Source organism: Pyrus communis, chromosome 12 (genome assembly GCF_963583255.1).
Source record: "Pyrus communis chromosome 12, drPyrComm1.1, whole genome shotgun sequence".
NCBI lineage: Eukaryota > Viridiplantae > Streptophyta > Magnoliopsida > Rosales > Rosaceae > Pyrus > Pyrus communis.
Window position 1 is genome coordinate 17,234,891 of NC_084814.1, and position 13,718 is coordinate 17,248,608.

Sequence of the window (13,718 nt, forward strand, 5' to 3'; positions counted from 1 at the left end):
TTAATTGAAAGAATATCCTCTTTGAATCTATTTTGTGAGGATCTTTTAGCCGTTCATCGTATATCGTGCGATTAGTTTTCATCTGGTATTATTTATGTTTAATTTTAAATAAAAAAATCAAATGATTTATGACCGCACAATGCGTAATAAATAGTTAAGATGTGAGAATCCTAGAATCCCACAATTTGGATTCGGATGGAATCCAAATCCAAATTAATTTACATCTTATAATATATAAGAGTGACAACACGGTAGATATTACTGAAAGCAAATATATATATATGTGTGTGTGTGTGAATTCATGAATTAGTTGGTGATACCCCATAAATATTTGTTCAACTTTTAGATTTTTGTTCAACCTAAACCCTAAACTTTTAGGTTGCGCATTCTTAACTTTGGAGGAGGATTCTCTACCCTCCTATTCTCATCCCCTTCCATTCTCTCATCTCACACGTTACTTTTTGTTTTATTAGCTATATAAAAAAAATCAATATAAGATGTTAATGTGGCTTAACCGTGACCGTTCAAATTGGAAGACAATCTTTCTATTCGTTTGTAATAAATTTAGCCTTCGAAAAGAAAAAACAAAAAAAAAAAATCCTCCTCCCTTAACTTTTGCTTTTGTACAGTAGCTATTTTCTTAAATTGATGACACAACTTCGAATAATCCGGGTTTGGTCTGCTTGTTAATTTAGTAACGTTCATATTTTAACAATATAACATACTTTAGCTTGTTAATTTAGTCCGGCTTTGGTTTCTAAGATCCTGCAATGAAGCTGCTTAATTAGGGTATTGCTTCTACATCTAGAAACTGAATGTGCCATTATTCTTGGGTCAAAAGGGCTGTACATTCTAGTTTAAAATAATGCTCATTATTGCTAATCTAGCATTAGTGCAAGGGAACTTTGACGAAAAGCTTCCGATACTGTTTACTTTAACGAAAAATCATATTTTTACACTAAAAAGTCAATCATGGTACTATTCACTTTACTCTTTATTTTGTCCTTATTGTTAAAACTTAAAGTTTTCAAGTTTTTTTTTTTATTAGTTTTCATTTAGTACAATGGAGAATGAATTGTATAAAATGGGTTCACTCTCATCATAATGTCTTGATCTAATAATTAAATTATGTATAAATTTCTCTATGTGTAGCATTGCATTATAATCAAAGACTTCACAACACATAGAACTATTTCATGCAAGTTGCTTCCCACTTCCATGACACCACAAGGATGCATGGTTTGAAAAGGACAAAAATGGTATACGCACATAATCCATGAGACTAGGTATATTGGAAATTGACGATATAGAGATTAGAGATGGGCAACGTTTAAGGTGTGAGGGTAACTGTAGTTATTTACTCATAATCATTTAAATTTTTACCCATATAATCATTCACGCGTTGGGTAATTGAATAAATGGGTATAAGATAACCGTTTATAAATGGTTAACCGTACCCATAACCGCTTACTCATTTAATCGTAACCGCATAGCCATTTATTCATTTACCTGTTTTTAACCCATTTACCCATTTTTTACCATTTACCCTTTTTTTTCATCCGTTTACTCTTTTTTTAATAAGTTGAATAAAAAATAAATTTGTCATAATTTTCTTTTTCTGACAGTTAAACGCTGTTACAGAAACATTGAACATGCATTTCTGTATTTCAATTTTTAAGTACTCATACCATTCCAAAAATTAAAATAATAATTTACCGAAGATACTTTTAGCTGTTATCAATGAAAGTAATATAATATAATATTTTCATCATGTCTAACAGACCAATCACTAGTTAAACCTGGTTCTTTTTCTTTGTCGTTAATAGAGGATATGTTCCAAAATGTGAACATAAAGATGAAGCACCAATACTGGAGCCCGATGCTAGCCTAGTTTTCCAATGGTTAGGGACAGCTTTCACCTCCCGACAAAATTTTTTTTTTCCTTTAACTACTACCAGACAACTGAGGTTCATTTTCTCTTCCTACCACGGTCATCATCCAAGCTTGATTCACTTTGGTCCAAATCCGGATCAAGATTAATTGGTTCATTATTTTGGTTCTTGCTTTGAGTCTCTATCTTTTTTTTTTTTTTTTGAACAAACAATATTACTGCATTAAGGAGGGTAAGTTTAATTTCACAATTAGCTAGTAATAATGTGGTTCAAATTCGTTTTCGAATCTCTATCTTACTAACTACTGCAAACAACCACACATTAACCAAACGATATAAGCAAATCATATTTGGTCACAATGTGTATTATGGGGAGGATTTCGGAAGAAACTTGTCCAAATGTTGGCTGAGTAAAAACCTCAGTTTTTCAGATTTCCAGGTAAATCTGGAATTACAACTTATTTTTGACTGCTGCTAAACTTGAGCTTTCCACATATAACTCTCGGTTGAAATATATGGAAGCTGAAATATGCGAGCCCTCACAGTTTTTTATAAAAAAAAACTTTTGTATATTTACTTATTTTGTGAACCGATTGTTCTTGAAGAGATGAGAATAGATAGGGTAATCGAGGAGAGAGAGCGGCGATGGGACTCTGGAAGAGGAAAAAAAGTTTTTAAAGTTTTTCGTTTTTATTTTTTTAATTTTTTAAATATTAAAATAAACTGTTAAATGGATAATTGTTTGTAACGGTGGGTAATACTAGGTCTGGCAAACGGATCTTATCTGTTGTGTTCGTGTCGTTTTCGTGTAACATATGTTATCTTAACGGATCGTGTGGGTAAAGTGACCCAACCCGTTATGACCCGTTAAGAAAAATATATTTGTTTTCTTAAATTTGCACATACTACACATTGCCACATAAATATTACTTCAAAACATTAAAACACATTTGTCGTTTAAGTACTATATCTACACTCGAAAATAAGAGCCTAATAAACAAATATTCATACACTACAAGTCTATTCCAAAATATTAAATGTGCAAGGATATGCAAAATGAAAAAGTTTTTGTTTTCAAGGTTGTGAAGCCTTTCTCAAAAGTTTAAACCTTGCAAATGGAACTCAAAGCTTGCATATTATTCCTTTTACAAAATCCTTAATTTTTACCGATCATCATGACACAAGATTTTGTGGTATCCACTAATGTAAATATTTTAAAGTGAAGATCGAATTCATTCATTGTATTCATATAGGGTCAAGGAGTGTAGCTGTAAAAAAATCATCAAAATCGAAGTTAAAATAATCAAGGTCATGGTCAAACAACTGATGGCTGCTAAACTTGGAAAAACTACTTAAAGAAGCTCATGAAAGAAGGCAAAGTTGACAGATACTTGGATAAGTTAACTGCGCAGCCTAGAAAGAACGCAAACGCCGACGAAGAGCCGCTAACTAAGACGATTCATATTAATGGCATATTCGTCGAATCCGAGCACTTAGGAGCCACCAATAATTCTAAGAAGAGGAAAATCTAGCATGCCCTACTGGTCTCACAAGTTCAAGCAGTTAACACCCAATCCTAGACCCATCATTGGTTTCACCGAGTAGGATGCTGAAGGTGTCGTTTTCCCACATGGCGACGCACTGGTGGTATCTGTCCAATTAGCCCATGTCATAGTCAGCAAAATGATGGTTGACAATGGAAGTGTAGTCAACCTGCTTCAGCTCTCAGTAGTTCAGAAGATGAGCCGGAAAGCATAATAGTACGTCGAGCAGAGGTACTCACCAGATTCAACGAACAAACCTCGACTATCATCGGCAACATCACACTTGATGTGAGAACACCGCCAGTTGTCTCAAAGTAGACGTTCACGATAGTAAGCGACCCGTCTCCCTACAATGGGATTCTAAGGCGACCTTGGTTGATAAAGCTGGATGTTGTCACCTTCGTCAAGTGTCAAAAATTCGATTCCACATCCTTGGAAGAGGAGTCGGAGAAATCAAGTCCAACCAGGCCACATCTCGACAATGTACTGTGTAAGTACTGAAGGAATCAAGGAAGAAGACCTTTACCCCTGTAGAGGCCACCAAGGTCCAAAGGGACGACGAAGTTGCCAAATAGCAATTATAGCAAACGGATCAAGAAGATGGGGTCCAAATCAACATGCCAGCAGACAAGATAAGATGGAAACTTGAAGAGTACGCCGAAGACATCATTCTTGATCCCCAGCAGCTGGAGAAAACTGCTAGAATAGGTTCATGTTTGAGCCCGAAGGAAAATGAGAAACTTATGGTTTTGACCCCAAGATAGCTTGCCACAAACTGCACGTCAACCTCGCTGCCAAACCGATAATCCAAAAGAGAAGACATTTCGCACCCGAGCGAGTGGTAATCATTGAAGTGAAAATTGACAAGTTGTTGGAGGCCGGATTCATAGAAAAGGTAGCACACTCAACATGGCTCACCAACGTTATGCTAGTAATAAAGAAAGAGAAGAGCAAATGAAAGGTTTACGTATATTACACCGACTTCAACAAAGCATGCCCGAAAGATCCTTATCCAGTTCCATGAATCGATCTACTAGTAGATTCAACTTCTGGGAACTAGCTACTCAGTTTCTTGGACGCATACTCCAGTTACAACTAAATAGCCATGTATGAGCCCGATAAGAAGAAAACCGCATTCGTGATCGAGTGAGGCATCTACTACAACAAGGTCATGCCCTTTGGCCTCAAGAATGCGAGAGCCACTTACCAAAGTTTGGTAAACATGATGTTCAAAAAGCAAATTAGAGTAACCATGGAGGTCTATGTCAATGACATCATAGTGAAGGGCAAACAGCGATCATACCACATTGACAACTTGGCGGAAACTTTCGACATCCTTAAAAAGTAAAAGATGAAGCTCAATCCCGCCAAATGCACATTTGGAACATCTTCAGGCAGATTTTTAGGGTACCTAGTAACCCAACGAGGAATCGAAGCACATCCCAAGCAAATTCGAGCAATCCTAAAAATGAAATCTCTAACTACCTTGAATGAAATTCAAAGCTTGATCGGACGAGCAGCCGCCATTAACCATTTTTTCTCGAGGTCTACTGGTTGATGCAAGCTTTTCTCATAGCAATCAAGAGGGTACAATGAGACAAATGGGATGACGAGTGCGGAAGAGCATTCCAAGACCTGAAGAAGTATCTCACATCGCCTTCCTTACTATCCAAAGCAGCGGAAGACTTATACATCTACTTGGTAGTCTTAGAAGTAGCAGTGAGCTTTGCCCTCACACAAAAAGAGTTGGGGGCCTAATTACCGGTATTCTACACTTCTAAAGCTCTTCTTGATTCGAAAACTAAATATCCGAAGATCGAGAAATTAATTTTGGCGCTAGTTGTTGCGGCTCAGAAGCTCTGACTGTATTTTCAAGCTCATAAAGTCGTCGTCATGACTCAGTATCATCTACGATCAATCCTACATGGTCCAGACGCTTCTCAATAAGTGATGAAGTAGGCATTAGAACTTGGCCAATACGATTTAGTTTTTTCACCTTGCACGACAATAAAGGCCCAAGCCTTGGTAGACTTCATAGCAGAATTCACGCTTAGCCTAAGCGACGTAATAGAACGGCCCAATGATGCCCCGGAGGCAACCGAGCCCACCCTAGTCGTGCCTGCTCTGCACAATGGAGACTTCTGGCATTTGCATGTCGATAGCGCATCTAACTACAAGAGCTCAGGAGCAAGCGTGATCCTTGTCACCTCATATGGTTCAATGCTTGAGTAGGCGATCACTCTAGGTTTCAAAGTATCCAACAATGAAACAAAGTATGAGGCCCTACTAGCAGGCCTCTGAATGGCGAAAAACTTGGCAGTGAAAAAGCTTGCAATTCATTATGATTCCCAGCTAAATCACCAGCTAGACTACTAAGGAGTACACGGTAAAACATCCAAAGATGGCGCAATACCTAGAGAAGGTAGAAAAACAACTTGAAGCATTTCAGACTTACACCCTTACTTAAGTTTCGCGGGCAGATAACATTCACGCAAACGCATTAGTCGGCTTAGGCTCCGCTATTGATCACCGACTCAAACGCTCTATTCCTGTGGAGTATCTAGACAAGCCAAGCATAGAGGTAGAGCCACCAAGCGAGGTGTCATAGGTTAATACAACTCCAAAATGGCAAAGTCTTATTATAGACTACCTAGTCAATGGCACACTCCTTATGGAAATATTAGATTCTGGAAAGCTTTAAACAAAGGCAGCACGCTACTACATGTGGAGCGGCATTCTCGTCTGAAGATCCTTCACTGGACCACATCTCTGCTGCCTAACGCCTTCTGACAACCTCAAGGTTCTGAGTTCAATCCACGAAAGTGTTTGTGGAAATCACTCCGGAGGCCAATACTTAGCACAAAAGGCTCTTAACGCAGGCTATTATTGGTCTACCATGCATCAAAACGCTAAGGAATTAGTACAAAAGTGTAACAGCTACCAACGCTATAAGTCGGTACCAGCACTGCCTGTCAGCGAACTACACCCGCAGACGAGGTCTTGGCCGTTCATGCAGTAGGCAATCGACTTGGTAGGGCCAATGTCGTCCGCTACTAAGGTTAGAGGCATAATGATCATGGCAACTAACTATTTCACCAAGTATATGGAAGTGGAGCCTATGACAACCACAATACAGACAAACATATAGCTCTTCATATGGAGGAACATCATTTGTCGATTTGGCATTCCTCAATTTATCGTCACCGACAATGGTCCGCAATTCATGGGCAAAGATTTGACAAAGTTCTTCCAAAAATATGGCATCAAGCAACACATGTACACGCCAAGGTATCTCCAAGGTAATAGACAAGCCGAAGCATCCAACAACACGATCTTCGGTTACCTCAAAAAGTCCCTCTCCGACAAGAAGGGAAAATAGCCAGACAAACTTCTTGGATGTCTATAGGCGTATCGTACAACCAAATGACGAGTAACCGATGAGACTCTTTTCTCTTTGGCATTTGGTTCGGAAGCAATCATTCTTCCCAATGTCATCATGCCAAGTATCAGCACTTTACTACTAAGCATCGACAAGAATGGAAAAGAGATGACCACAAGCTTAGATCTAACAAATGAGAAACGCGAGAAGGTCACCACCCGCATCGCAGCCTACTTGTAGCAGCTCTTCTCCAGCTACAACAAAAGGGCTAAGATCCAGCAGTTCCAGCCTGGATATCTAGTCCTAAGGAAAGCCTTCATCACTTCCTAGAGAGAAGGCTCCATAAAAATGGAGCCCATCTGGGAAGGTTCGTACAAGATCAGCAGAGTAGGCGGCAAGGGTAGCTACACTCTTGCCACCATGAACTACAAAGAAATTGAAAAACAGTGAAATGTCTACAATCTAAGAAAGTACCACGCATGACATCCCGCTACATTAGAGCCCGAAGACTAAAGCGGCTAAATGGGCACTACCTCGCGAGCCAAGGACTATCCACTTATTATTTAGTTTTTATTTTACAGCTAAGTTTTCGTTCATTTCACTCGTTTTTCAATGAGCAATTCAGAAGTAATTTGCAACTTGGCTCAACTGCATGCTTACAACAACTTATCACTCTTGCACTTTAAAAGAAGATTGTGCACTTCTTAGAAACTCATCGCAGGAACTACTCCCTCATAGGGACCAACCATGCTCTCTAGTGCAATAGGGTAAACTAATTCCCCGACACCCACATGGGTCTGCTCTCCAATACGGGAGGATAAACTTTACACTCCAAATATCTAGACGTGGATGAGTCAGGCTGCTTTAGTATAACTAGGTGCACGATGGCTTGCGCAGGGATTCCTAGAAGTAACCATAATGGCCTTTTTCAAGGCATAGCTAACTAAAGGATTTTGAATCTCTTAGCTTAATCCATGGGGAACCTGGCCTCAGAGACGGAGAATGCACATTATGCAGCATGCCCTATGGACGACTGTTCTGGAACCCTAAAGCTGATACAGAGTGAACTAAGGTAGCCTAAGGTTTCCAGAAGATTGCCTACGGCTTGCCCTTCGAGCAATAAGCCGCGCTAAACTTATACAACCGCAAGTTTCTATGAAAGGTTAAACAAGTTAACGCGCACATACGAAGCTTCATCCATTGCCGACATGTTACACAGTCAATAAACTTCATTTTGCCAAAGTGCGGAATGATCTATACTAATTCCTAAAGTGTTGTGATACTTGCTATGCAACCCATGTAATTGGTTACATAAAGTAAGTTGTGATGATGGCCACACAACTCAAAGGAATGAAGAAAGCCAAGGTTAATAGCCAAGTGGTCACACATACTCGTCTGCTTCTGTAAGTAAGGCGTTCGGCTATCGACCCTATGGCTAACAACTTTGCAAAAGTTCTACACTAACACTCACAGCCGCATAAGCTACGTGGGCCTGTTTGCTTATAAACAAGTAGCACACCTACCGTTGGTCTAGAAGTCAAAGGTTGGTCATGAACAAAAGAAGTGAAAGAAGTTAATTAAATTTTCTAGCAAATTTGATAAACAACTAGCAAAGGCTGAAAGAGTTCAAGCAAAACAAAAAACAACAAGGAAAACAAAGAAAATCCTAAAGACTACCTAGAAAACTACTCTTCAGCAGCTTTGACATCCCACGACTACTCAACCGCCACACTTTCAGTAGCCGAGAGGCTCTCAGTAGCGGCATCATCCGGCGCTTCACCTTCTACTGGCCTTGCCACGGCACCAATTTCTCCGACTACGTCACCAATGAAAGCCTCGAAAGTAAAGGCGAGCAAGTCTTCCAGAGAAATGTAGAAGGTCTCGAAGTTTTTCCTAGCAAACTCAAAGTCATACGGCCTCCTAATGAGATAGTTTACAAGCCCAGCTTATAGAAATCGGCTTGACTCTGAACAAGCGAAGTCTCGAGCCCAGCCATCTCACCTTTCAGCTGTTTGTTCTCCTTGAGCAGGCCAACACGGACGCGCTGCAGCTTATCCACTTCTTTCTTCAGAGTATCGTTGATCTTCAGTGCACCATGTAGTTTCAACACTTGAGGTTCAAGCCTATCAATGACCTTGTTGAAGTGGATCACTTGGTTATAAGCAACAATTAGCTCTTCATCCTTTACAGAAGCAACGAAACGAAGCTTAGAGACAACACGTTCAAGATCTTGAATCTGAGGTATGTAACATCAAATCTCATTCTCTACACTTTCATACTTAACTTGGATCGCATTAAACCTAGTCTTCAAATCAACAATCTCTTGGCGAGCAGTCTCAAGCTGTAGAGAAGTGGTGGCAAAGATGTTAAACCCTTCAAAGCAATAAGCTCAGACTCTAACCTCTTGATCTTCTCAGCCAAAGAGTAAGCTTCGGCTGCCATAGTCATTGCCACCCCTTTGGCAGCCTTGATATCTTCTTGGTCAATGAGCATAGACTTGGGTGCCAGAATCATCGTTTTTTGCATCATAGCAAGTAGAGCAGTCATCCTATATTTAGTCGTATGCTTCGCGCAGACAACCCCTTTAACGCTACCTACAAACTTAGCACACACGTCCGTGTCTTCAAGCAGATTTGGTTTCAAAAGTGCACAAATCTCAGTAGCCTCCCCAAAAACAGGCTTGGTGGATTTCTCACAACTGTCAACACAAGCAGTCCCTTCTTTCTCAGCAAGTGAATCAGTTTCAGCAGCTAGAGAAGTAGTTTTTGGCGCCGCTCTAGCAGCAAAGTCCACCTTATCACTTTTCATAGTAGCAAGTCTCTCCAAAAGTGAACCAGACTTAACCCATGACGGACGTTTTGGCATAAATTTCAGCACTGGGGCACAACGGATCCTCTACGATGAGCAATCTTGTCAGCAATTGTACTAGCCACCTTTGTCACTGCAGGCATCATTGTTTCAGATCTAGCAGCCTTAATCTTTCTTCCCCTTGGAAGAAGTCAAGTCAATCACATGCTTTTCTGTAGCAGACGGATCCTCACGAGTAGCGAAAGAAGTCTTCGGTTTTTTTTCAACCGACATCTCTTGAGCAGGTTGGGAAGATCATTTTTTTACACCTTCATTCGCAGCAGGTTCCATAATGGCAATCGGACGAGCCAACATCTCTGCCTTGATTCGCTTTATCTCTTCTTTCAGGGCAGCCCACCTTTTTCTCGGTGAAGAGGACTAAGCAACCAACACCACTCAAGATACTCATAAGGGATACTTAGTGCAACATGCTCCTTCTTCATATCTAGAGAAGTCTTGGGAGTTGAATTGAATTCCAAATCTACAAGAGCAGAGGAGGACAATCAATAAATCAGAAAGCAGCTCAGCAAAAGTATAAAGCAGCCTACTTATCGGAGATGAAAACCCTCGAAACACGCAGCTTGAAGGAAGAATCAGACTCTCACTCTCCACTTATCTCCAAAGTCTCCTTAGCCCAGTCATGATCTCCCTCACTAGAATGATCAAAGAGCCTATGACGGGATCACAGCTGCCCGACTCCCTCGATATGGCCAATGTCAAAGAGGTACCAGAATTCGTTGACAATTAGATCCAGTCAAAGATTGAGAAACCCCACCATCACACGGGTCGCATTTGGAGAACATTGAGCGGGGGCACACTTCATGAAACAAAGCACTTCTTGGAAGAAACATGGCATGGGAAAAGTAAATCCCAACACAAAGTAGTAAGGGTGAAATTTGATAGCTCGCTGAGCCCTACTACATGGCTCATGACAGCTACCTTCCTTGATACGCTTCACGCGCATCCTTGACGAAATGGCATGCTTATATACCTTAAGGAAGTCTCTAAACGAGTCATCGGAGCTAATCTTGAAATGAGCAGCTTAGAAGTAGCCCACCTTACTCAACGACCTGCATTGACGATACAATGGCTGCACACCATAGTCACTCTTATGGCTTGAGGAAGACATTCTTAATGAAATTTTACAAAGATGCGAGGAAAAATTTGTTAGATGGCTGCACAAAAAAAATAAAAAAAAAAGTTGGTGTGCCAGGCCCCACGACCCAAGCCGCAGAAGCCCAGCAACCGCGCCAGGCTCCATAGCTTGGCCTAATTCCCTCTCGGCCCGCAGGCCTCAAGACCCAAATCGACTGGAGAGAACTGGCGCCCTCACGCCTCCCTCTCTCTGACACTCTTTCGCATGGGCCGAAGCCCAAGTCCATCTCACCAACTTGGCCCATGCCAGGTCTGGCCTAGCACTCAAGCGCTTATCAGCTCGGCCCGAGCCGAGCCGCACCTGGCCCAACTAGCCACCGCCGCACCAAGCCAACAGCAGCCATGTCGTGGCCCTCTCCAACCAATTTTTCACACATCCTCGACCCTCATCGAGCTAAATTTCAAGCTCTGTTGCTCCCAAAAATTACGAAGATGAGGAAAAATTAATTTTTTCTTACCTTGGTGTGGCATGAAGATGAAGAAAGCAATGAAAGATGGTCCTTTGCATGGGCAAGTGTAAAAGATTGCTAGGGAAGGGGAAACAAATATCATCTAGCTTTCTCTCTCTTGTAGAGTAGAATAAATTCCTCTCTGAAGTTGATTTAATAATCTACTTAAGGTAGACTTACATAGACTTTAGAAGTAATTTATTTCTTTTTCCTAGAATGATCTAATTTCCAATTAAAGAGGGAATCTACATCAAAATAGGAAACAATCATATGTTTCCTAAAACAAGAAGATCTCTACACCTGCTGCCTTTTCCTACGAGCAGCCCAACAGGTGTGGGGGCATTTGTGGAGGCAAAAATAATAAAGAAAATTATGGAGGCGACACATGGATTTTTGGGTTAAAATGACAAAATTACCCTTAAGGCACACCGGGATTCCCACACGCATGCAACGAACAATAATAGCTCAATCAAGGTCAAAGGTGATCAAAATTGTATTTATTCAAAACCTTCTCATCACTCCTCGTCAAATCATCACCCACAAGCTAACTCCCGATTATTCTTTTCAAATTAATTGATTAATTACCAAATTGATTGCAAGATATTATTTGACATAATATCTTGCAATCAAGGTCAAAATTCTACTATAAGTGGCCGGTCCCTATTTCTCCAAATAGGGCCGGCCACACCCTATATATAGCCTTTCATTTCTCCAAAAACTTAAGTCTAATTCTGTCCCAAAAATTCTGTAAATTCTTTCTCTCAAATTCTAACTTTGGCATTAGAGATTCTTCGGCCAAAGCCCCTCCCATTCATCTTGGGCACGTGAAGCTCTTAACCTTAATCTTAGATGTTATTATTTTGCAGGTGCATTTTCATCAAAGAAGAAGAATGTGAAAATTTGCATCTACACATGTCATTCAATTTATGATTGTCTAAAACAATACCGTTATAAACCTACTAGATGATACGAGATATAGGTATTAATGAGTGAGTGATACTTGTAATGTTGTTTCCAGGCGGCCGGATTAACATTGCTAGCTCGGTCAATTATGATACAAACAACTATGTATGATTGTAGCCTACTAGAATCAAAACTCAAAAATAAGACTCGACCTAGTCTAATTTTTTTTCACAATATTAATGATTTATAATTGATTGGTCACGGGTGATGGACCCCAAAATAAAGAAAGATAATGCAAGCAATTTAGTGAGTTTAATGGAGTGGGCCTAGCGGGCTTCCATGTTTTTAAAAATGTCGATTTTATGTACAAGGTCATTCGTGACACCACCTCTATGGTCGTGGATGTTGTGGCCCTTTGGCAGATTAATTTTGCATAACACTTTCAAATTTAATTTTGATTTGGGTGCACTTTTTAGTTTGGAGCAATGTTTTTCTTTGAAGAGGATGCGGTGGAGGTGGAGGTTTGCTTTTTGCTGCTTGAGATTAGAGTTCATTTATTTATTTTTTAGAATTGTTGCCTATCGGCCTAAGTTTCTGTCGGTCTCCCTTTATGTATTGGGTTGTAGATATGATTTTGCTTAAGTTTGTCTACTCTATTATGTTTTGCTTTGTTTATGTAAGATTTTTTTGTTTTGTTTGAATTTAGTCCCACCTATCACAAATTGTAATATTCCATTCCATTAATGATATTTTACTTTCAACAAAAAATAATAATAATCAAATCTTGTGACCAGGTGAATAAATAAGCTATAATTTGCCCAAGTACTCACTTACAAAATTTCAAATTTTGGTCTATTCTTTTATAAGAAACATTTGAATTCATGACATACCCTATTAGGGTAAAAGTTTTAACTAGTTAAAAAATTGAGCTATAAGTTTTGTGCCAAGACTACAAATGGTTTATGGGTTTTGGTTTTAGTTTTCATTATGTGTGCATTTACTTATATATTTTTTCTACATCTCTCCGACGATCATTCGTTCACTTTTTTTTCATCCTTCATTTTTTGTACATATTTTTCTCTACGATCAGGACCGGCCCAAGCCCATTGCAGCTAGATGACCGGCCCAAAAAAATTGGGAGAACCAAAATTGTCAGAATGGTATATTCATATATGTTTTTATTAAAGTATAAACTTTTATTTGAATATTATATTCAACGTGTTACGTGATAAAATTAATTTACCTCTTATAATATATAAGAGTGACAACACGGTAGATATTACTGAAATCAAATATATATATATATGAATGCATACACGCGAATAAGTTGGTGAAACCACACAAATATTTGTTCAACTTCTAGATTTTTGTTCAACCTAAACCCTAAGCTTTTAGGTTGCGCACTCTTAACTTTTGCTTTTGTACAATAGCTATTTTCTTAAATTGATGACATAACTTCGAATAATACGGGTTTGGTCTGCTTGTTAATTTAGTAACGTTCATATTTTAACAATATAATATACTTTAGCTTGTTAATTTAGTCCGGCTTT